Consider the following 27,032-nt stretch of genomic DNA (forward strand, 5'->3'; position numbering starts at 1 on the left):
AGTATGATGAAACTGATGGTGGTTAGACCACAAGCAGAAAGGTTTGATTTTATTCCAGAATTAGCCGCCATTTGCATCAGCCGATTAACATTTTCCCCGTCAACGTCCTGGATCCGGTATCACCAGGCCACTATATGGGGTCAACAAATTCCTCATTGAATGCATTAGCCCGAGCACCATAAACACGTTCATCCAGAGTACTGTGCCAGAAGACCTCGACATCAACGCTGTTCTCTATATAAGTATCCGATATTAGAATTAATTATATCATGCATTTTAATACTTCTCCTTGCGCATTCCTTCCAGGGATAGAGCACCGCTTTAATAACTGAATTTCGTATATCGTTTCTTCCCATTTGCAGCTACTGGATCCAAATCCTAGTCTCTAGAAGACTGATAAAAGACTGAAAATGTCCAGGATCTTATTAAGACGTGAGTATATCATTTCTACAAACTCATATCAACGATCCGTCGACCAAGTTGTCGTGTGCGCCCTTCGGAACGCCTTGTAAGCTCCAACAAAATTGATGTTAGTTTATCTATTTTCAGGCCACCGATCTCAATCGGTCCCGCTGGAGACCAGCAGGCAACGGAGGCAGAAAGTAATCCTACGTCGTGACGAAATCGAGGCCGATGAGAACCCCCATCTTACACGTGAGGGAGGGCTTCCACGTAAATTGAAGAACATGATCATTACCATTATTAGTATTTGTTTGTTTGGCCTTATTGTGTGGTGCTATTTGTTTTAAGAATATAATTATCACGCAATACTTCTTGGTATCATTGACATGGAATAAGCTGACGCAACAGTGCGTCCAGCAGGCATCCCGAATCACGTATATACCTGTATGAGCTTAGGTCTCGATCGGTCTGGTAGCAGGCTGCATGTGCATTGAATGTGCATCGGACCGACGTGTAGATGTAGGCGTTTCATTTCAGATTTTGAAATTGGTTCTTGATCACGTTCAGTAGTCGCACGGTCCATGCTGGTAAGAAGAAGACGCTGCACGCGTTGTTCAGGTACGATGTACAAATTGAGCGAGAGTCAACGCATCTTTGAATTCAGTTTGACCATACTGGCCCAGATACTGCAAGAGCAACCGCTCCTCCTCCATCGTCTGTACCAATTTCTGGTATTGGGTCTCGTCCTCGTTCAGCAGTCGTACAATCCGTGCCGGTAAGAATACGGTGAATTCGTCGTTCAGATCTGTGACGACACGCTGTCCAAACCTCGTTTGGACTCGTCGAATGTTGGTGACTTTGTAGATTTCGAAAATTTCCAGCTCCGTTGATTTCTTCGTCGGTAGAAATTCGTTCATGCTTGCAACTTTGTTTAGTTTTGTGAAATCCATTTTTTAAAATTTTTGGCAGTTACGTGTTTCTTGATAAATTCAGATTTGCGAACTTTTTTGTCACTTTGTTGAGTTCGGATTTCTGGTTTATAACGGTTTTCAAGTCTTGAATATTTTTGAGGAACAGATCGATTCGCTGTTTTAGTTCTACTTTATTTGAAGTTCTCCTCATGAGAGCTGAAGATGCAAGACTGTCTTTCTGACCTGAAATTCAGCCTTTTATGGCCGTATTCTTCCTATCAGGTACACAGAATCCTTGAAAAACTTCTAGAAGCTACCGGAACGATGTGTCTTCGATTGTACGTTAGAACCTTTCGGACTTTAACGTCGCACCGCAATCTGTTGTCCGCAGACCGCTCACCGTCCAGTCGAAACTCGTCGGACAATTCCGAGTATTGTTTTCGTCGGACGATTCCGAGAATTTTTCAGGGTCAAAGAAGCTCTTTCTCACGGTCCCGGACTGCTCACCGTCAAGTCGAAACTTGTCGAACGCATTGTTTGTCAGCCGACATTCGTTCAGGGTCGAAGAAGCCGCATACAAATTTCAGAACCTTCTAGAATTCGACGTCGCACCGCAATCCGTTGTCCACAGACCGCTCGCCGTCAAGTCAAAACTCGTCTAACGATTCAGAGTATTGTTTTCGTCGGACGATTCCGAGAATTGTTTGTCGAAAATTCGTTCAAGGCCAGTGCGGGTCTTTCGGAATTTCACGCCGCACCGGAATCCTTCGATCGCATGCCGCTCACCATCGAGTCGAAACACTTCGGACGAATTGTCTGTCAATCTAGATTCGTTTGAGGTCGTGAGAATCTTCTCGGACCTTCTGGAAGGTCTCAAAACCTGACTCATGCCAGGATTCTTGGTCGAACGTTCGAGGCTTCACGGGGTCCGCTCGAACGCCTGAGGATTCACGGAGTGCGCTCGGTAATGCAGTTATCGATCCCGCTCGATAAGCATGATTTTCTTCACCGAAAAAGAGCACAATTCATCCCCCGACGGGTAATACCACGGCAATTTCAGGCATTGTTCATCGACAATCATGGTCATTTGGAGGATTTTTTACCGACAATCATTGTCATTTGGAGGATGTTCCACCGACGAGCGGTCGGCAGAGCACATTTTATCTTACGACAGTGGATGTAACCTTCAAGGGTTTGCGTCTGGGATGCACGGATAGGCGGATTGGTCAGCGGATAGGCGGCTTGGTCGGTAAAGAAGGTGTTTCTACCCAGAACCCGCCTTGTTATACTACTAACGCGTTCTCATGTACGACCACGAAGCGGCAGGCAACATAGTCAACGCATGTGCAACATTGCACACTGTGCGCTAGCACTATTGTGTTTTGCCGTTAGATGACATTTCAGCAGTAGGAGGTGACGCTCCTCCCGCAGAAGTGCCTATGCCTGTTCCCGAACTTGCAGGTGCACCAGCAGTACTTCTTGGCGAAGGTCGGCGTGTACGTGAGCAGATTGTTCATGACCGCTACGCTGAGGAAGATGTTCATGTGGTATTCCACTTCGACTGAGCCCCCTTTCCGGGTCGACTCCTTCAGATATTGTTTCAAATGAATTATGTTTTTGTTTCGATATTTATCACTTTCAACTATTAATAACCTTTGCAAATAAATTCAAATCAGTTGACCTGAAAAGGAGGTTCAGTCGAAGTAGAATATCCGTTACACACTCAGCTGCCATCGCTCAGAGAGGAATGTTTCAGATATACTACGAAAACAAGTCAAGTATTTAACATTCATGTTATATTCATTGATTTTAATTTCATCTCTAAAGAAACGTATCTGCACATACGTAGAAAACACGTGAATATACGCCGGTATATTCAACAATTTTTGTACGGTACAGTAATTGTTGATTATACGTGTTATCCGTGGTATATTTTCTGGTCCGAAGTCCGCCTAAGATACGTGGACTTCGAGCTTTTATAATACGTATAATTCACGTGTCTATAACTCTCACCGATTCAAAGATTGTTATCTGGCGATCGATATAGGTATGTTTTACCGTTGAAAGTTACTAATTATATACGACAGTAGATAGGTTATGAGAGTTCTCGATCCAAACATAGCGGCGTGCCCCCCCGCCCCCCCCCCCCCCCATTTTGATAGCCATTTTGATTTTTTTGATGGCGGCCATTTTGACGGTGGCCATGATTTTTTGTTGGCGGCCATTTTGATTTTTGCTTAGTCAGACGAGTGGCCATTTTGATTTCTGCTTAGCCGGATGAGCAGCCATTTTGATTTTTCCTTGGCCGGATGAGCAGCCATTTTGATTTTTGCCTAGCCGGATGAGCAGCCATTTTGATTTTTGCTTAGCCGAATGAGCAGCCATTTTGATTTTTGCTTAGCCGGATGAGCAGCCATTTTGATTTTTCATCATCCGACAGTTTGATAATATGATTTTCGCTATGACGTCATCAGCATAATCGACCGATTTTGCCGTCTGCCGAGCAGCCATTCAGACAGCGGCCATTTTGATTTTCATCGTCCGACAGTTTGATAATATGATTTTCGCTATGATGTCACCAGTATAATCGACCGATTTTACCGTCTGACGGTGGCCATTTTGATTTTTGCTCAGTCGGATGGGCGGCCATTTTGATTTTTATCGTCAGACAGTTTGATAATGTGATTTATTTCTTGGTCGGACGAATAGCCATTTTGATTTTTCGCCGTTACCCGTAAACTTTCGCGCCAATAGTTTGCCCCAGGCGAAAAATAATATTTTCCACGTACTTCGAATACATTCTTTTGCGTTAATCGACCGGATGGTGACATCGCAATTAGATTTCGCGCTAATAGTTTGCCCCAGGAGAAAAATAATATTTTCCACATACTTCGATTACATTCTTATACGTTAATCGACCGGATGGTGGCATCGCAATTAGATAGACAGGGAATGCTGATGACGATCCGTAAACTTTCACGCTAATAGTTTACCCCCAGAGCGAAAATTTTACACTCGAAAAATATTAATAAAATTTATTGTAGTTATATATATATATATATATATATATTTCGAATTACAGTTGCACTTAATTTTAAGTAAAGCTGGGGATGTTCGCCACAATTAGATAGGTCGGGAAATGTTGATGGCGATTCGTAAACTTTCACGCTAATAGTTTTACTACCCAGAGCGAAAAATAATATTTTTCATGTACTTCGAATACACTCTTTTGTATTAATTGAACGGATGGTGATGTCGCAATTAGATAGGCCGGGAATGTTCACCACAATTAGATAGGCCGGGGGAATGTTGATGATAATCCGTAAACTTTCACGTCAATAGTTTGCATTTACTATCACTCCCCCAAATTCTTACGATCTATCTGCATATATTAACTCAACGCATCCGATGCAGTCTCATCAGTCTGACACGATACGTACAAGTCAAAAGTTCATCAAAGTTCTGCAAATATCAGCGTTAAAGTCATGGTCGCTGAAACATACTCATATATCGTCAAAACGATGGAGAACGCGCACGATTTGTTGGGCGAGCTGCATCCCCAGCAGGAGAATGATGACATCTTCATGCATTGGATTGACGTTGGAATGGAAAATCTCCAATTTCTGCGTGATGTTTCCAAGCGACCGAGAACAAGCATAGGTGCAAAACTGCAAATTCAGCACACAATCACGCTCGTACAATCCTGGATAGCAAAGATTCGGCAACAGCTGAGGCAGTGACAGCAGCAGCGGCAGCAGCAGCAGCACGCCGTGGTAATTGGCGCGAACATCGGTGGTCCTGCGAGCGTGCAGTGGGACGAAGTTGGAAGTGCTTTCGCCAATCGGATCCGAACGGGGGTTGTAACGAATCTCGGGCATACGAATTTGGACGCCTTTTTCGACGACGCTCGACGAATCATCGTTGAACAATTGAGGCTGGTACTGCGCGCAGAGGGTAATGTGAAGGTTAACCTCACATTATCGTGCAAATTCGGAAACATAAAGCACTAGGGGATTGCGGAAGAAGTTAAAAGCTTCAACACCGCCAACATCGCGATCCTCCCCGCGAGCGATATCGACGGTTGGTTTACACACCCAAGGGCTGATCTACTTGTGAAGGTTGAGGATTTTGAACAATGCGATTCTGGGTGGACCATGATCGAGATCCTCAATACCGCCGTAAATATCAGCTGGTACCAGCCTCTAGCTGCGAGACTTTCGACATTCGTTGAGCTACCCAAGGACATTCAGCGGAAGAAAGCGGTGGTCAATGTGAAAAACAAAGATGAAAGGTGTCTTCTCTGGTCCATCACTGCAGCACGCCACCCGGCCAACGCCTCCACCGACAAAACTAGCCATTATCGCCGCTTTATCGCCGAGTTGGACTGTACAGGTATCAAATTCCCTGCCACTCTACATGATGTGAAAAAGCTTGAAAGATTGAATAATTTGCGAATCAATGTATATGGGACAGAATCTCAAACTTTTTCAGATCATGCAAAATCAAATAACAGCGTCATCGTGCCAATTTATTTGAGCGATCATTTGAGTACCGCGAACTTTGACACGATTCATCTTCTGATGGTTGAGAGTAACCCGGAAAATGATATGGCTCGCGAGTTAACACCAAGATTCCACTTTGCTTGGATTAAAGATCTTTCACGATTGGTGAGCAAACAATTGTCCGATCATAATGGTCGACTGTTTTTATGCGACAGATGTTTGTGTCACTTTGGTGTGAAACATGCCTACGACAATCATCGGCAAGATTGTATTATGCTAAATAAAGTACGCATGGAATTTCCCGAGTCGACGGATTTAGCATTTCCAAATTTTCGGAACAAGGGTACCGTCCCGTTTGTCGTTTACGCCGATCTCGAATGCATATTAGAGTCTATACCAATTGACAAATTCCAAAATCACGTTTCAACCCGTGAAACACGTGAATTTCAAAAGCATATCCCGCACAGTGTAGCGTACTATGTGCATTGCGCGTACGATGAGACTTTATCGGAGTTCCACAGTAAACGCGGCGTTGATTGCATAGATTGGTTCATGCGGCAGTTCAAAGATTTATCGACTAAAGTAGAGTCACGCGTCAAGAACATAATTCCGATGGAGTCTCTTACCCATGTGCAACACGACCGACACATGCGCGCAAAGAATTGCTACATTTGTGAAAAGCCGTTTACCCTTGAAGAGAAAAAGTGCTACGACCACTGTCACTTCACGGGTAAATATCATGGTCCTGCTCATAATCGGTGTAATTTGAATTTCAGAGAGTCGCACAAAATTCCAATAGTTTTCCACAATTTGTCCGGTTACGATTCTCACTTTTTAATAAAATCCCTCGCGCCAACTTTTCCCGGTGAAATTACCCTGCTACCCATGAATAAGGAAAAATATACATCCTTCACGAAACGCGTTGATGGGACGATGATGCACTTGAGATTCATCGATTCGTTTCGATTTATGGCTAGCAGCATCGATAAACTTTCCAAATCTTTGAATGATGCAGACAAGCCCATAACACGTAAATTTTATAATAATTCGACTCAGTTCAGTTTGATGACCCGCAAAGGCGTTTTTCCCTATGAATACGTCGATTGTTGGGGGAAACTCGATGAACCGCGATTACCTGCAAAGAAGCATTTCTACTCGCACCTCTGCGATGCAAATATTTCAGACGCCGATTACGAGCACGCTCAAAATGTTTGGGGGGAATTTCATTTAGAGTCATTGGGCGACTATTCTGATTTATATTTAAAGACCGATGTTCTTTTGCTTGCCGATATTTTCGAAAATTTCCGCGCTAGCTGCTTCAAAACGTACGATTTAGATCCGTTGCACTACTACACTGCACCGGGACTTGCTTTTGACGCGATGCTAAAACATACCAATGTAACTTTGCAACTTTTAGACAACCCTGAAATGGTGTTATTTATTGAAAGAGCCATTCGAGGCGGCGTAGCGCAATGTTCCAATCGACACGCTCGGGCCAATAATAGATTTATGGGAAAAGATTTTGATCCAAACAAAGCGGAATCGTATCTCACGTATTTTGACGTGAATAACCTGTACGGAGCGGCTATGAGCGTGCATTTACCGGTCGGCTCGTTCGAGTGGGAGTATCAGCACATCGATATAACAAACCATCCGGACGATTCGCCGATCGGTTACTTTCTGGAGGTAGATTTGGACTATCCTGCAGAACTCCACGAAGATCACAAAGACTTGCCTCTTTGTCCCGAGCATTTTACTCCTCCAGGTGGTAAAAACGCCAAACTCGTGACCACCCTCCACCCCAAAACAAAGTATACATTGCACTATAGAAATTTGAAGCAGTGTTTGAGTTTAGGATTGAAAGTAACGAAAGTGCACAGAGTATTGAAGTTTGCACAATCGCCATGGCTTGAACCTTACATCACGCTCAACACGGACATGCGCAAGCGGTCTAGGAATGAATTTGAGAAAAACTTTTACAAACTCATGAATAACGCGGTGTTCGGCAAAACTATAAAGAATGTGCGAAATCATAAAGATGTAAAACTGGTCACAAAATAGGCGGGGGGAGGTGGTGCGAGAGCGCTTATTGCCCGGCCAAACTTTCACAGCTGCACCGTATTTGGCGCTGATATGGTCATCATTGAAATGAATCGCGTCAAAGTTCACTTCGCTAAACCTATTTACGTCGGTGCATCGATTCTAGATCTATCAAAAATCATTCTCCACGATTTTCACTATAATTATGTGTAATCCAACTTTTTGAACAGCGAGGTCAAATTGTTGTATACTGACACAGACAGCCTTATTTATCAATTTAACGTATCGAACATCTACGATATCATCAAACGTGATGTGGATACAATGTTTGATACCTCTGACTATCCGCCCGACAATGTGTATGGCATTCCACTTAAAAACAAGAAACGACTATGGCTAATGAAGGATGAAAATAATGGTAAAATTATGACAGAGTTTGTGGGACTACGAGCAAAGCTGTACACATTTACTACGATGGGTGGGGATGGGGAAAAAGTGAGTAAGCGCGCCAAGGGTGTAAAAAATTCTTCCATAAATAGCATCACGTTTGATGATTATAAGCGCTGTCTGATGGCTTACCAAGAGTTGACCCTCCTCCAGTGTTTGATACGAAGTAAGAAACATGAAGTAAGCACGATCGTACAAAAAAAATTGGCTCTCAGTTGGCAGGATGACAAGCGGCAATTGATACCCGGACAGACCGACACCCTACCTTGGGGGTTTGTCCCAGCCCCCTAATAGCTATAGGATAAAACTGTAGGCGTAGAATTATTGTGAATATTTACGTTTGACACCTCGGGCGATCCGCCATCATGCGGAAACGATATTTGACTGGATTTGAAAATGCGAATTCATATACTCAACATTTATTCATTTATTTATTTATTTATTTATTTATTTATTTATTATCAATATATTAAGAAAATTAATAATTTTTATTCGCATAACTCGAGAAAAGTTTTCAGAAAATGAAAAATTACGTTTGACGCCTCGGGCGATTCGCCATCATGCGGAAACGATTTAGACTGGATTTGAAATTGTGAATTCATGTACTTAATATTTATTTATTTATTCATTTACTCATTTATTTATTTATTTATTATCAATATATTGAGAAATTATTCATTTTTATTCGTTTACCGCGAGAAAAGTTTTCAGAAAACGAAAAAAAGTTTTCAGAAAATGAAAAAAAGTTTTCCGAAAACTTTTTTCCCATTTGATTAACACGTGAAAAAAGTTTTCAGAAAATGAAAATAAGTTTTCTGAAAACGAAAAAAAGTTTTCTAAAAATGAAAATAAGTTTTCTGAAAATGAAAAAAAGTTTTCCAAAAAATAAAATGTGTAATAATAGTATGGAAAATTGCAGATTATTATTATTATTATTATTTTCATGGTATAGAGTATGGCACATGTGCATGCAAAGGAGATAAGTGTGGAAATATTTGTATATTTAAATCTTTTATTGTAATTCGGAAAATACATACAAATTATGTTACATGTCTGTTTCATTCATCCAGCTATTGTGCGAACTATCAAAACCCAACCACTTCACATAGACCCGATTCCCCCGTTTGCGTAATACTTTCTCCGCAAGATAGCCGTCGGGGTATTTTACTTTGCCGAGCTCCTCCTCGTAGAAGCCCCCCTCGATGGGATGATCTTGATAATCGGTAAGTTTGTAGGTGGGTGGATTGGTATTTTTCACCTCACTCACGGTGAATATTTCAGTCGTCCAATTGGGCGTATAGCCTTTTTCGATTGCATTCTTGTACTTGCTGATTCGAACTCGATCGCCCACACCGAATTTCCGCGCCCGATCACTTCGTTTGATTTGCCTAGGCTTGTACACGCTACGATACAGCTGTTTTTTATTCTCCGTGCTAACATCCACCGGTTTCATTCAAATCGTGCGATGCCTGGTGTTGTTGTAGGACTTCATTAAATCAGTCAAAATATTAATCCACTCGTACGATCCTTGGAGAGTGAACCTCTTCCACATTTTATTTTTCAATGTTCGGTTAAAACGTTTGCATATCGACGCCTTTCAGTTGCTAAATGTCCAATACATGTTGATATTGTGATGCTTCACGAGGGCTTTGAATTCGCTGTTGTAAAATTCTTTGCCTCGATCAACGTGTAGATGTGTTGGTATACGACTTTGGGTCAGTACAGATTTCATGGCAGCAGTAACATCTTTCCCACTCTTGGACTTTGTCGGCACAGCCCACGCGTACTTGGAGAATATATCGATGATTGTTAGTAGGTATTTGTATCCCTTGTTGCGCGAGCTGTATGCGGTCATATCGACGAGGTCAGCTTGCCAGGTCTCATTCAGCCCGCGTACATCTACGAATCGGCGCGGATAGTTGCGTTCAAGCCTGTCTGTGAAAATCGGCAGCTATTACAGCCTTCATTGTTCCCCACTCGTCACCTTTCAATTTTTCGAATCGCCGTCCAACCACTCTGGTTCCTCAATCGATACTAATTCCCTGCTGGCCTGCCCCCGGCGTCGGTGTTGCTTGCTTCCCAATATGTTTGATGCGACTCAACTCATTTTCTATGATTTTTTGAACCCAACACCCGGAGGCCCGCGAATAAATTTTTTACCCCCCACCACGCTCCGAGTGTCGTCCAAATATGCCTATACTCATCACTGGACGATCACTGAACAAACGATGATTCTATGTTTACACGCCGCTAATAAACGATTCCAGCCTCGTGCAACTCTCCAACGATGGCGACTATTTCGTTGGAACAGTTGGGACTTTTTCATTTCGTTTAATTATCGACCATGCCATGCCTTCAACGGTTTTCCAAATAAACAAATTCAAATCGCTCCTTAAACTTTTGATACTTTCAAGCATGGATCCTATAACCTCGCGAATTTCTTCGGCATTATTTGCAATCTTCACCTCAATGATACGAATTCCCGCCTCGATATCGTATTGGAGCACATCATTCGCTCGCCGTACACTTTGGTTGGGTACTCTCATAGAAACCGCATCGTTTTCCATCTGAGGATCGGCGATATTACACAATCGTTTGCTGTCTATATCATAGTGGTTATCGATGGTGGTTTTGAATCCAACACCCGGAGGCCCTCGAATAAATTTTTTATACAAACACAAACGATTCCAGCCTCGCGCAACTCCTCGATAATGGAGACTATTTCGTTGGAATGGCTGGTATTGTTTGCAGCCTGTGGCGCCATAAGCAGTCGGAGACAATCTACAATTCCATTCGGATCATCCCAGTAGACATAATCAATAATGAGTATTTTTATTTCTTTAACAGATGCTGCCTCCAATAATACATTCATATATATTTATTTTACATTTATTTGAATAAATTATATTACTTAAAATTAGGTGTAACTGTAATTAGAAATACATATATATACATATATATAACTACAATAAATTCTATTAATATTTTTTCTGTTTTTCGAAAAGACAGAGCGATTTCGTGAGAGACCTCGTGCACTCCTCGACATACCACTTCTTCAAACGCTGAACATTTTCGAAGGCGCAGTTGTATCCCGTTGAAGCGTTTCCATGATAATCGCAGCACCAGCCCGCCTCTTCCATATCTTTCAGTTTTTCCAGTGATGGTGGTGAAATGTGTAAATCTTCCATGTTTATTACTTGTTTTGTCCCACCGAGGATCTCTGTCAGCCACCGTTTCTTCTCCTCACCTTTGACATATACATAGCATGCATATTTAACAGCGTTTTTTACAATTTTCTGCACCTCAGCATAAGGTTCGATTTCCGCATTCCAGGGTATTCCATGAAAATTGTGTGTTAGCCAAGCGTTAGTAGCTTTGTGTTAAGCTGGTAGATCCGCCCAAGCGTACGGCGCGGCGGTTTGAAGAGAATGCGACTCAAACCCGATGAGTTTATATTTATAATGCAAAGTTCCTTCGGTATAAATTTATCGTTGGGGCCAACGAAACTTTGAATGTCCATGATCATCTCCATATCGCAAGTTGGAACAGTGCTGTTTGTTACGCTCAAATTGCTCATCTGTCACACAAGAATTCAAATTTGTTGTATTCGCCTCCGTGATATTTCATTCGTAGAATGCCCTCGATTATCGTCTTTTGCGTGGCGTTGAATTGCACCACATCATTTTCCATGAGGCTTACAATTCGTGGGAGTAAAAATATTTCGAATTGTTCATTGAGCGCGAGAAGAATACTCGTGCCGTACTTAGTATTTACGCGTCTTTCCCCCGTCACGCTGTACTCCTCCCCAACCTCCAGATCTGACATTCTCTTGGTGGGCAACGTTTCCAGGCGACAGACGAGGTTGATTTTATTTAGATCCATCACGTTCGATGTGGATTTTATGAATTTGACGTAGTATGGATACTGAAGTTCACAATGGGAAAACTTTGAGAACAATATAACGTGTTGAATGAGCTCGCGATTTAAATACCAACTAACCACACTCTCCCACCTACTAAACTCTTCAAAGCGGAAGTTTACGAATCATCATCAACATTCCCGGCCTATCTAATTGCGACATCACCATCCATTCAATTAACACAAAAGAGTGTATTCGAAGTACATGAAAAATATTATTTTTCGCTCTGGGTAGTAAAACTATTAGCGTGAAAGTTTACGAATCGCCATCAACATTTCCCGACCTATCTAATTGTGGCGAACATCCCCAGCTTTACTTAAAATTAAGTGCAACTGTAATTCGAAATATATATATATGTCGGAGAATGGCCAGATATCACTCGTGAACTTTGTGTCTTGCGTGTGGGACGCATGTTGAACCACCTTTTTATTCTTTCACAAGATAAAACGAAACTTAACTTATTGAACAAAGCTTTTTCAAAATTCTACGTTAATCACAAGATTCTAAATGTTCAATGTTTGAAACTGTTATTGATCTTTTTCGTAGTTTCTCTGGAGACCGAATAGAAGAAAGCGGTGATAATCCTCCTCGTTATTCATTTCATTATCCTTGACACGGCTAATCCTGACAATCACACGTCCTCGTGTGCTGTAAGACAAAAATTAAAAGATATTTAGACCGTTCGGCCAACCTGATCATATTACCATTCCAAAAATCACAATGTGCTTTAACAAATCCATAATTTATAACAAATTCCGTACTAAATAACAAGTCCGGTGACAAACTGGTGACAACACCCCATTTCATAGAAATCATCTTCTTTCCACAAGAGCAAGAACTACAATCTTCTCAAAAGACTTGCATTCCTCTCATGAGACTTATATTTTTATCCAAACATGTAATTTCCACACACATTGCCAATTATCAATTGGGCTTCACATATGTGACCGTATGACAACGTCAAGCCGTCCATACATCAACATTTCCACACACAGTCGCCTCATGCGACAGCACCACACCATTAGCCGTTACATTGCGCCATCTCCGCTCACCGAAATGAGTAAGGTTTTTTTTTTTTGACTTGCAACTAATAAGCGTAATGAATGTGTGCACTAGGATCAAGCTCAAACCAAAGGGAATGACAATCATTTCCTACTCCAATATTCTGATGAATTTCTTATAACAGGTGCGCCAACAAGGATGTCACAGGTTATTAATCCAAAAATAACACATTAAATTTGTAATTTAATACCTTGAATACTCAATGACTCTTCAGAAGATTTATCAAAATCAATATCCAATTCTGAAGGTACAGAAGAGTCAGGCATTGCTCGAAGACGGTCATGAGCGTATTTGTACGTTCGATTACAATTTAGAGATTTTAAAATGTACCGATCTCCGTCTAACACTTCAATAACACGAAATGGCCCTTTAAATTTTGAATTCAATTTTGTTTGATTTCTTTCGTGATTTTCAATTAAAACATAATCCCCAACAGAAAATTTTAAAAATTTTGCCTTTCGGGCATCAAATCGCGACTTTTCAATTTGCGAGTTAATCTCAATCATATTGGCTGCTCGCTCTCTGATTTCCGATAAGTCAATTTCTTTTTCACAATCAGTAATCGGTAACAGATTCAACGGTCTGGCTACGCGACCAATCATCAATTCCAGAGGAGTAGCTTTAGTCACACTACTGACGGAACAATTCAGTGCCAGTTGAATATCTCCAAGAGAATCCTGCCAAGATCTATTATTGTCAATCTCAACAGAAGTGAGCATATTTTTAAGTGTACTCATAACACGTTCGACTTGACCATTGCCTCGACTAGTACCAGTAGCAATCAAATGAAGATTAATGCAATGGGAAGCACAAAAATCACGAAAATTTTTGTTTGCAAAACATCTCCCCTGATCAGCAATCACACGAACCGGTGCTCCAAATAATGTGACGATTGATTTTAAAGCTTTTATAGCACTTACAGCATCAATAGAAAGAGTGTGGTAAAGAAAAACAAACTTAGTAAAGGCATCAATAAACACAAAAACATATTCTTTAATATTACTTTTGCCACTAAGCTTTCCAGTAACATCAATATGAAGAGTATGCCAAGGAATACTCTTTGGGATTGGATGTAATTCAGCTTGAATTTTACCAGAAGTAGATTTGGAAATTCGGCAAGTAATGCAATTTTCGACAAATTTTCGGACATATTTGGACATATTAGAAAACCAATAATGTTGGTAAGCCTTCTCTAAAGTTTTATGCCATCCCAAATGAATAATTGATTCATGAACATGATTTATTATAGACCACTGAAAAGCTTTAGGGATTATTGGTAAAATACGAGTGTCATTATTTCGCTGTATTTTTCTGAACAAAATTCCAGATTTAAGTTCGTATGTATTAGAAACATTTGAGTCAAGCTCATCGTTTCCTATTTTAGAAATAAGATCACGAATTTCGGCATCCTTCTGCTGCTCCGCTTGTAACCAACCGTGAGAAATTTTTGAAAAATTTATACGTTTTTGCTCAACAGTTTTAACATTCAGTTTGTCATTCTCAGGTAAAGGATTTCGAGAAAAGAAATCTGCATGTGATAGATTTTTTCCTTCTCGATAAACAATATCAAAGTCGAATGACTGTAAAAATGCCCACCATCTATAAACTCTTGGGGATAAGTCAAGTTTTGCACGAGATGCCTTGAGAGAATTACAATCTGTAACTACTGTAAATTTTCTACCATGTAAATAATGCCGAAAATGCCTAATAGCATTCACAACAGCAAGTGTTTCCAATTCATACGAATGATATCGCGACTCTATTTCTGTAGTTCTTTTGCTAAAATAAGCTACTTATTTTGATTCTCAAATAAAATTTGCCAACGATCTTCCGAAGTATCAGAATTGCGTTGAGGAGTCTCGGACGGTAATTCTGAAATGGATGGTTCCGCGTCCCTTCGGTATCCCACTTCTGATGTCGGAGAATGGCCAGATATCACTCGTGAACTTTGTGTCTTGCGTGTGGGACGCATGTTGAACCACCTTTTTATTCTTTCACAAGATAAAACGAAACTTAACTTATTGAACAAAGCTTTTTCAAAATTCTACGTTAATCACAAGATTCTAAATGTTCAATGTTTGAAACTGTTATTGATCTTTTTCGTAGTTTCTCTGGAGACCGAATAGAAGAAAGCGGTGATAATCCTCCTCGTTATTCATTTCATTATCCTTGACATATATATATATATATATATATACATAACTACAATAAATTCTATTAATATTTTTCGAGTGTAAAATTTTCGCTCTGGGGGTAAACTATTAGCGTGAAAGTTTACGGATCGTCATCAGCATTCCCTGTCTATCAAATTGCGATGCCACCATCCGGTCGATTAACGTAAAAGAATGTATTCGAAGTACGTGGAAAATATTATTTTTCCACTGGGGCAAACTATTGGCGCGAAAGTTTACGGGTAACGGCGAAAAATCAAAATGGCTATTCGTCCGACCAAGAAATAAATCACATTATCAAACTGTCTGACGATAAAAATCAAAATGGCCGCCCATCCGACTGAGCAAAAATCAAAATGGCCACCGTCAGACGGTAAAATCGGTCGATTATACTGGTGACATCATAGCGAAAATCATATTATCAAACTGTCGGACGATGAAAATCAAAATGGCCGCTGTCTGAATGGCTGCTCGGCAGACGGCAAAATCGGTCGATTATGCTGATGACGTCATAGCGAAAATCATATTATCAAACTGTCGGATGATGAAAAATCAAAATGGCTGCTCATCCGGCTAAGCAAAAATCAAAATGGCTGCTCATTCGGCTAAGCAAAAATCAAAATGGCTGCTCATCCGGCTAGGCAAAAATCAAAATGGCTGCTCATCCGGCCAAGGAAAAATCAAAATGGCTGCTCATCCGGCTAAGCAGAAATCAAAATGGCCACTCGTCTGACTAAGCAAAAATCAAAATGGCCGCCAACAAAAAATCATGGCCACCGTCAAAATGGCCGCCATCAAAAAAATCAAAATGGCTATCAAAATGGGGGGGGGGGGGGGGCGGGGGGGCACGCCGCTATGTTTGGATCGAGAACTCTCATAACCTATCTACTGTCGTATATAATTAGTAACTTTCAACGGTAAAACATACCTATATCGATCGCCAGATAACAATCTTTGAATCGGTGAGAGTTATAGACACGTGAATTATACGTATTATAAAAGCTCGAAGTCCACGTATCTTAGGCGGACTTCGGACCAGAAAATATACCACGGATAACACGTATAATCAACAATTACTCTACCGTACAAAAATTGTTGAATATAACGGCGTATATTCACGTGTTTTCTACGTATGTGCAGATACGTTTATTTAGTGATGTGTGGAAAACGAATAATTTATCGACGTTCACCTCAGTTTTACAGTGGTGACGTTTCCTAAACGGCTATTCAACGTACGTGTGTTTATTGGGAAGTATCGAGAGATTATATCGGGAGGATTCGAAAATTCGTGGCTGTCACTCAGCAGGTCAAGCGTAGAATAGAAGGAGGTCGGAGTTCGGCTCACCGATCTCACGGTTTTCGTGAGGTGATTCTTCTTCCCTTTGATTGATTGGTTGACCCCCACCGCTAATAGGCCATCCCCCTGTGGCGAATATTGGTTACGGCGTGGTCATGCGCTTTCGAAGATTACCGCTAAATGTGGCGTAATGTGCTGCTCGTGATTTCGTCATTAACACCAACTCGTACGATTTAATGGCTGCTTCAGTTTACTGTCCAGGTTGCCTATCATTAGGGACTTTTTTGACAGAGGCATACACAGGGTGCCTCTCGGTCAGAATTATCAAGTGGAGAGTGACGCCTCACTGTTCACCTCCACCGGCTTATGTACAGGCAATAGCCGGCTGCCTTTACCCGAGGTCATGCAGTCAAACGGTTAGCTAAACCGTGGACCACGACCCACACAATTAGTCCTTGCCGACAGGAAGGCTGCGTCGATCCTCGGAACGATGGCTTTATCAATCTGGATGTAGTGGTTTGGGGTCGGTCCGTTACCAGGGCGGTAAGTCGGAAGATAGCAGGCTACGGTCCGCCCTTCACGCCATCCTTACGGCATCCGATAGAGCGGGCGGCTGGTTCCACCTTGAGTAGCGGTGCCCTCGGCCGTCGGGAGGATTTTCATCTCCCTGTTTACCGGCAGTCGAGGCAATACGAAAGGTTTGGGTGGATGCTACCCCAGTAGCAAAAGAAGAGCACCAAGGTAGCCAGCATAGTCTGATTAGACCGTCAGTAGGCGAAGTCGTCGAGAGCTGCAAACGGTAGATATTGGTCCCTCGGTGGTCGGGATCGTTGTCGTCCAAGTACCTTATTAGCGTGCGCCGAAGCGCGAAATACAGAATTTACAAAGAAAGAATTAGTTAAAAGTAGTTATTGCCTGTTTGTATCGAGTTCGGTTGTAGTACCCTGCTGAGGACGCGTAAATCAGAAATAATAACGGTTGTGTGCCCTTGTGACGGGCGATTTTGAATCGCCACATTACAGCACACACGCAAATTGGTACGGAATAGAGGGCTCTCATTGGTTGCAAGCACTAGCCTCGCGAAAATCTTTTGCAATTATCGCTAGCTATCTAGACCGGTTGAAAATTATGTGGTTGCTATGGACTTGGTTCGAGTCACTAACTTGAGCGTTAACACGGTCGTTAGCGGCGTTAAAAAGATCCAGAATCGCAGAGCAGGTATTGACAGTATATAAGTTTCGTTTATACTGACAATCGCACTACTTCTTGTTTCGTCAGTTTTTTGTTCTTGTGCGACATGCTCATTCAGTTTCACTTCAGAATTAGAAATGGATTGATTTCCGTTATCAAATTCAGTCGATTCGTCGGTTTCTTCAATAACGGTATTGGTAACTTTGGAGATATTACTTTTATCAATTGTTGAATCCAGTGAAGAATCTTGGACATTGGAATGCGAAACAGACAAGCTATCAGCCTTTGGGGCAATAAGTCTGTCAATTACAGGAAATTTCTCAATCTTCCTTATTCGAGGTTTTTGCTTCGGACGTTCATTTTTCTTCACGCCTGCCGACGATGTAGATGGATTCAAGATAGTTTTCAGTGCTTGTAATTTATCATGTGTCTCTGCAAATAACATTAAGTAAATCAATAATAGTACACTGTACAACAAGGTGGGAAAGTGGGCATTATCTACCAAGGATGAGATTATGGTTCACAAATCGAAGTCAAGTGCATCATCATCTTACCCGAGCTGGAAATCGCCCTCCGCTTCCTGTGGTAAACTGTGGTTTTTTATTAACAAGTGCATGTACAGACCTTTTTTTTATGAATGTAGGGCAAAGTAAAATATTCACGTTTTACATTTGGTTTCAATCGTATGAATTAACCATCGGCACAATGACTGATGGAAAAAATCATATAGTTACATTTTATTGCTCATTACCTTTGTTAGGAAATCTTTGGTACTACCTCTCTAGATCTACGCTTGGAATAAGCAATTTTGCATCCAATATACATCCAAAAAAGGCTTATTCCATGCACGTGTTGAAATCACAAAGTTGTTTAAATTCCGGAAAAAATTACCAATCATGATTTGAATCCCTTCCGCAAAGTTACAGGCAAAGACAGTCGTTTGGAAAAAAGTAAACCTCCTCCGAAAAGAATATATGTTCTAATATGATTTGAATCCTTTTTTCAAAGTTACAGGCAAAGACGGTATACTAGAAAAAATCAAACCTCTTCCGATAGGGATATATATTCAGCGCATGTTTAACAATGCGTATTGTTGTATCTACCAGTCTTATACTTTTCATAGGGTATATATAATGTAACCCATTGCCAAACTTTACAAGGCCAAACATTATGCACACTTGTAGAACATACGGGATCTATGGAAAGACAAATCAGAAACATATAACAGTCAATAACAGAACAGAACAGAAGATGAGTCAACGTGACGTCAGAGTTTGGGAAAGCAGCTTGATATCCAACAATCAATGTTTTAAACACACAGTAACAAGGTACAGAAGAGAAGCCGTACGTAACCTTGGAAAAATAGTTTCTCATGTGTCCAGAACTAACACTTACCAAAACGATTCCGATGCCCTTGGAAAAATACATTTGATACTGGATCTTTCTTATACCACGTGCAGCCACGTGCGTAACTGCAAAAGCGACAAAATATTTGCTTCAACTATCGCTAAATACTGCCGATTCAATATCTGGACTGTGAAATACAGTTGAATGTAATTTCGTTACCCACTTTTTCAATATCCAGGTACGCCTTTTTGCCTAAACAATTTTTATCTTTCAAAAACAACATTGCACGTGCGGCGACCAGTGCACACCGGCGAGCCCGGCGAGTTTGAACCAGTGTGATTTGTGATCTTAAGTAAGGTTCCTTATCATATGCAACAAACACAAGGATGCGGCTTGCTCTGATTAGTCAATTCACGAAAATCACCATTCGTTGACTCATCGTTGTGTAATCAGAAAAATTCGAAAAAATGTTATAAATATTTTAAAAATAGTTGTGTATAGTCCGGATATATATCTGCATACACCGGATGTATCGTGTACAAGGCGCTAATAGCTCCGCACTTTGAGTTCTGCGCAACCTTGCTAGTGGGTATGGATAACAAATTCAGACGTACATAGAAGCGCAATTCCTATGCTTTGCGTGAGGACAAGTTTTTTCCGACGCTAGCAGCCGCTTGACGGCGTCGCAGTCATATCGTGACGTCACTCTTGGTTGGACACGCCCATTCGCCCTCTCTTTCCCCCCTCGCTCTCACTTCCTCTCTCCCTCCCTCTCTCTCTCTAGACCTGTTTCGGGTGTGAGCACTATAATAATTGTTACACAACATTTTGTCTACGATCATAAATAGGCTGGAGTTCCCATTATCGTATTCATAGCATGTGTGCATGATATGTCCGCTAGGACTTAAAATTTTATTTCTCATACTGAAAGGTATCATTAAGTTGGAAAAGGAAGCTTCAAATATTTTTGAGGCGTGTTTTTTAGCTGAATCATACTCGCGTTTGCCGTATCTTTTTATTATATCCGAAAGGGATCCTTTGATTAAGTCATTTTCCGGAAATGTGAATTCGTCTTGAAAAAGATAAATATCTTTTGGAATAACTAGGTGAAGACCTTCTATTTTCCTGTTGATAAACATTTTGCTATCACGTACGCTATTATAGTGGGGGTCAAGCTGGTTTTCTTCAAGCAAAACATGTTCATTATCACTTAGATGCGGTTTTGTATAATAGTGTTACAAAGGGTGAAATCACCCGTTTTGCCCCCTTTTAATGATCTAGTAGTCATCATAGATAAAAGACGTTTATAAACCTCTTATGTCTTTAAAATTAATGAGGTTGCTGCGTCAACCAACAGTATTGTGAAAACTGTCTTGTTTCAGACTTAAAACGAGGAACTTGCGATTAAAGCTTTTTCACGACATTTTATTTACTCCTTTGATTTTGGCTTGATAATCGAACTCACGGATCCATATTTATTTCCGTAAAGTCCAGGAACGTTACACTGGTGTCAGAAGTGGGATCTTGAGTTTCTTTTTAATTGGGTCAATTCAGTGCGTGGAATAAACTATGAGCAACAGTCGTATGACACGTTCTCGTCGTCGGAAAAGTGGCGGAGAAGAACATTCCATCACGGAAAATCCGCGGGTTCCCGAGACAAATTGTGCACCTTCAGTGGCCTCTTTACCTGTCCCTGCGACGGTTCAGTCTCACAGATCGATCTACTAAAGATTTTGAGCCAACAACAAGAAGCCACCGACGGACATCAACGACAGCTTCTGGATGCGGCTAGTCAACAACAAGATGCCGCTGTTCGACAATAACAAGAACTTGTCCAGTTGCTTCAAGAGCAACAAGAACAGCGGAGACGAGAAAGAGAGGCTCGAGAGCGTTCGAAAACCAGTCTTCATAACCTGCTCCGGACGAATGTGGCGGCCCTTCAATCCGTCCATCAAATGAGTGGCTCTGGAGAACCGGCCGTTACTCCTCGAGGTTCCAGAGCCGTTACTCCGCTTTCTCCTCCTGTTTCCTCTCCCGCTGTTCTGGAGGTACAACATCCAGGATGACCCCAGGATTTTCGTGACTCAAGGTCTGTGCCTTTTACTAGGGGGGTAGATGAATCCCCAATTTGTAGAGCAAGAGTAGATAATGAGGTTGGTTTTTCCGAACCTCTGTCTCAGGTTCAGCTTCGATATTCTCATTTAAGTCAATTAAATAATTCTAGATTTCCTGGGGTTGCTTCTCAGATTAACGAGAAACCCTTTAGTCCTTCAAAACCGCCAATTTTTGATGGAAAAATTCCATGGACAGAGTATGAGCGTCAATTTAGCACAATAGCAAAACGTAATCAGTAGGACTCCGCCATGAGGCCTTGACTTGCCTCTTGTCTTCGGACGCCGGCTTTGAATGTTTTAACAGCATTGTATGAGGAAGAAATTTCAGATTATGAAAAACTTAGCTCCGTGCTAAAATGAAGATACCAAAATGACCATCTGACAAAATTATATACAGCTCAATGACAGACCAGAAGACAAGGACGAGACGAAGACCTCGCGTCACTTAGCCGGGATATTGAACGGCTGTCTCGTGTAGCTTTGCCAGACCACGAGCCGTGTCGTAACTTATTAGCGACCCAAGCTTTTTTAAACGCAATGAGTGATCCGGAAATCAAAATGGCCGTTAGGACATCGGGTCTCACTTCTTTGCGAGTGGCAACGGCCAAAGCCCTTGAGGTGGAGGCTATGCAAAAGCAATATTTTGGGACAAACAAGCTTCGTCAGATTGAAGTGTCCAAAAATACCTCAGAAAGACGAAGTTTAGAGCACTCGGAAAAGACAAAGCCTCAAAATTACAGGAATAAAAATAGTAATAATAATTTTAAACAAAGAAATCGTGGTTCTTTTCAAGACCAGAAAAACAAACGTGAAATTGAAAACGCGGTCATGACAACTCAAACTGGCTTGACTTGTATATTTAGTAAAAAAATTGGACATGACGCCAACCATTGTTTTCTGATTGAGAAAATTGATGGGGAGCCGATGCAAAGCTCGAATCTAAACTCGGATAATTAGCGTAAAAAAGATATAGAAATTAGGGAAGCCAATCCTCAGTCGAACTCTTCAACAGATACTCGTCCAAAAAAGTAATTTCGGATAATTTGTCGGCGCCCAAAATCATCGCAGATTGTTAAGAGTGAGAGCCCTCTTAGAGAACAGTTTTTGATTAGAAGTCTACGACAGTCTGGCCTTTACGCGCGCCGTACTGTAAATGGCGTCAATTGTCTTTGGGTAATAGACACCGGCGTGGAAGTAACCGTAGTTTGATTGGATTTCTTTGAATCGGATGACCAGATTGTTCCCTCTTTATCCCTGCGAACAGCCACTGGAGAGACGACCCCGGTTTTAAGACAGGTTACTGTCCAAATCAACCTTTTTGGGTGTGTCGACTCTCCACGTAAGGTTTTTATAGCAGAATCAGAGGATAAAGGTATTTTGAGAATAGACTTTCTTACAGCTCATAACTGTGTTATCTCGACCAAAAGAAATTCACTAGCTTCGAACAATCGCGAAATAGCTCTTTGTACGAATAGAAATGGAATTTATTGGTCCCCTCCCAGAATTTGGGAAATAGAACTTTTTGAGGAAGATTTTCAACAACACTTGCCTTCACATTTACAGAGCCTTGTTGAGAAATCTTCGATTTCGTCGAATCCAGCTCAGTTAGAATCGTTTAAATCTCTTTTGCTGGAATTTGTAGATTCTTTCGCCGAAAATAGTGGTGATAAGCGCCGATGTACTTCCATCAAGCATAAGATCGACGTCGCAGAGAGTCTACCAATAAAAAAAGCTCCTCGAAGACTTGCTCTCAACGCCCGAGGAGAGGTGAGGAAGCTTGTGGAAGACATGCTAATGAACGATGTGATTGAACCATCGTCTAGTCCCTGGGCCTCACTCATCGTCCTTGTTAACAAAAAGGACGGATTCAAACGATTTTGCATCGATTACAGGAAGCTGAACGATATAACAAAGAAAGATTCTTACCATTCACCCAGAATCGACGGGACACTCGACCTGATAGCCGGTGCAACTTGGTTCAGCACCATAGATCTTCAGAGCGGATACTAGCAGGTCGAAATGGATCCGCTAGATGAAGAAAAAACAGCTTTTGTTACGGGTTTAGGAGGATTATGGCAGTTCAAGGTTATGCCGTTTGGTTTAAGTAATGCTTCGGCTACCTTTAAACAAATAATGGAGGCTGTTATCCATGGGCTCGCTGGCAAAATATGCCTCAATTATTTAGACGATATAATCGTCTTTGGCAAGAACTTTAAAGAAGAAGTTCAAAATCTCAAACAAGTTTATGCCAGGCTGAGGCGAGCAGGCGTCAAAATGAGCCCGAAAAAATGCCATTTGTTCCGGAAAGAAAAAGGCTTCCTCGGACATATCGTCTCAGCACAAGGTGTGAAGACCGACCCATCCAAAATCGAGAAGGTTTCTTCTTGGCGACACCTAAGAATAAAGAACAAATTCAAAGCTTTTTAGGCCTTTGTACGTATTACAGAAGATTTGTAAAAGGTTTCGATAGTAAAGCTGAACCTGTCCATCACTTGTCCGGAATCAAGATTCCTTTTAACTGGACCCCGGAATGCGAAGAAACGTTGAGGAAATTAAAAGAAAATCTCATTTTTCCGCCAATTTTAGCTTATCCAGAGGCCGAACTTCCTTTTATTTCAGATACGGATGCCTCTCTTTCAGGAATAGGTGTGGTTCTATCACAAATTCAGGTAGGTCAGGAGACAGTGATAAGTTATTTCAGCAGAGTTTTGAGTAAAACTAAGAGGAATTATTGTATCACTCGTAGAGAACTTTCAGCTGTTGTTAAGACCGTAGTACATTTTCATCATCATCTGTACGGTAGGAGATTTTTGATACGAACGGATCATGCTTCTCTCAAGTGGTTACTTTCGTTCAAATCTCCCGAAGGTCAGGTAGCTAGATGGTTGAAAAGGCTTGGACAGTACGATTTTGACATTCGTCATCGAGCAGGAATTCATCATGGAAACGCTGATGCTCTCCCTCGAAGACCCGGCGAAGAAATGCCATAGTGTGAACAATGTGCATGATTAGAGAAAAACCGAGACTCCTCTTTTTCAATACGAGAGATTCCTCTCGAAAATAACCTGGAGGAATGGAGAGAATCACAACAAGAGGACGACACTTTGACTCAAGTTAAGTCTTGGAAGGAAGCGGAAACTCGCCCGGACTGGCAGGATATATCTTTAGCCGTGCCAGATTTGAAAATTTATTGGGTTCAATGGGACTCTATCCTTTCACTTGATGGAATTTTACACCGAAAATGGGAATCTGTAAACTTGAAAGAAATCAGGCGGAAACTTTTGGTTCCCAGGACACGAGTTCCGGAGATTCATGTTCTTTATCATGATTCTCCTGCAGGCGGACACTTCGCCTCAAATAAAACTCTGGGCAGAATTCGCAACTTCTACTTTTGGCCCTGTTGCCGGACGGACGTTGAGGAATTGTGCCGAAGATGTCGAATCTGCACGACAAACAAAGGACCTCGAGCGAAAGGAAAAAGCTCTCTTCAAATTTACAACGTGGGAGCTCCATTTGAAAGGGTAGCGATGGACATTCTCGGACCTCTACCGATAACCCATTCTGGAAATAAATATGCTCTGGTTATTGCTGATTATTTCACCAAGTGGCCTAAAGTGGTCCCTCTCGCTAATCAAGAAGCCTCCACTGTAGCACAGGCATTCGTTAAAGAGTTTATTTGTAGACACGGAGTTCCTCTAGAACTTCATACTGATCTAGGCCGAAATTTTGAGTCAACCTTAATGAAAGAGGTTACTCAGATTTTAGGGGTTAGAAAAACTCGTACGACTCCTTTGCATCCGCAATCGGACGGCATGATAGAGCGTCTGAATCAAACCTTGCTACAGTATTTGTCGTCCTTCGTATGGCAGAATCAGAGAGACTGGGACTCCTGGATCCCTTTTTTCCTCTTATCTTACAGATCTGCGATTCATGAGACGGCGAAGCAGACGCCAGCCTTCATACTTACTGAAAGAAATCTTCGACTTTCGTCAGATTCAGAGAAAGGCCCTGTTCCTGTGCAAAGACAGCATCAAACAGATTATGCCTTTTTATTACAACACCGTTGAGAAGAAATTCATCACTTTGCTAGGAGTAGAATTTCTATGGCTTCAGACAAATCAAAAACTCGTTATGATATTCGAGCTCGAGATTTAAAATTAAATCCTGGAGATTCTGTCTGGCTCTTGCAACCCCGAAAACAGAAAGGACGATGTCCAAAACTACAAAGAAATTGGGATGGCCCTTACTTAGTGGTTAACCGGATAAATGATGTTGTTTATAGAATCCGATGATCTCCTCGTAAGCGTCAGAAAGTGGTACACTTGGATCGTCTTGCTCCATTTGAAGAAGATCAACCTGGAACAGTCCCTTCAAGATCAGGAACATCCTTCGAGGTTAGATCTTCAGACGTACACCTTTGACGACTGTTATCGACTTGACCTTCTTTGCAGTCGGTCATCGATTGGAAGAAGAATCTGCCTTCTGGAATTCATTTGAGTAAAACTCGACCACTCACTATCATTATTGAAGGGAATATCGGATGCAGAAAAACAACTTTTACAAAAAGTTTTCTAGCAGATCACCAGGTTTGTACACTTTTTGAACCGCTTGAGGATTATCGAGACGTAGCTGGAATTAATCTCTTAGATTAGATGTATCAGGACCCAGATCGTTGTTGCTATTATTTTCAGCATTTCGCTCAGATGGTTATGTTAGATAGACATCTTCAGACGACCTCATTGCCTGTAAAGGTGATGGAAAGATCGATATTCAGTCGCAATTGTTTCGTAGAAGCTCGTCGAAGGTCATGTAATTTTCGCGACTTTGAATCTCATTTATTGATAGAAAAATTTCGTTTTTCTCATTCGCTCGTCTGAATTCAGAATAGATTTCATTGTTTATTTGCGAGTTTTCCCCGAAACTTCTTTTGCTCGAGTTAGTTCCGGTTTTCGTGAGGAGGAATCGAGCGTTTCTTTAGGGCTACTCAGAACTATTCATGAGATTCTTGAGGATTGGCCAGTAAATCGAACCTTTTTTTCTTTGTCGGCTCCTGTCTTGGTTATCAATGCAGAATCCACAGCCGACCAAGTTTGTTCTAGTTTCTGTCTTGCAATGACACACGGACAAAGTTAAACCTTTGAATTTAATACTCAAAGAATTTTGTTCTTAAAAAAAAAATTTATTAAACAAAAACTATATTAACTAAAACTTAATTTTTGTAATTAAATTACATTCAAGGGAAATAACGAGCAATATTTCAAATTTTTTTCAATTCTTCTTTCACCAAGTCACATCCTCAGCATCCTTCTGCCTTTTTAACCATGTCATAGAGGCTTCGCTTGCAAGGACGACATTGCGCTTTTTCTTTGAAGAAAGTCAAGTGAAAGGAGATTTTGTGTTGGAGAGATTCGAGTTTGGAGCTAAAGTAATGATTGAAACAGAAATTATTTTCTCATAATTTATTTGTGTTACTCGTTATGATGTACTCACTGTGAGTCAAAGCAACGTTGACAAAGGTAGCCTATTTTTCCTTTCTCTGAAACTGCGTTCAGCCGTCCACAAGAGTTTTCTCTCCACAAAGAGTTAAAGTAATGTGTGGTTTCCATTTCGGAATGTTCTTGTGCGTTTT

General features: G+C 41.3%; 1 long non-coding RNA gene across 1 annotated transcript in view; it reads right to left on the bottom strand.

Moving 5' to 3' along the window:
• Positions 1–2,082: 2,082 nt before the first annotated feature.
• The window catches only part of LOC124175005, a 30,098-nt gene continuing 5,148 nt past the window's right edge, over positions 2,083–27,032 (bottom strand). Inside the window, exons 2-3 of the long non-coding RNA XR_006869054.1 lie at positions 7,394–7,400; positions 2,083–2,094 (exon numbers count right to left, since the gene is read on the bottom strand). This is a non-coding gene — a long non-coding RNA (uncharacterized LOC124175005). The remainder of the gene's footprint in view (positions 2,095–7,393; positions 7,401–27,032) is intronic.

This window comes from Neodiprion fabricii, chromosome 2 (assembly GCF_021155785.1).
Source record: "Neodiprion fabricii isolate iyNeoFabr1 chromosome 2, iyNeoFabr1.1, whole genome shotgun sequence".
Classification (NCBI taxonomy): domain Eukaryota; kingdom Metazoa; phylum Arthropoda; class Insecta; order Hymenoptera; family Diprionidae; genus Neodiprion; species Neodiprion fabricii.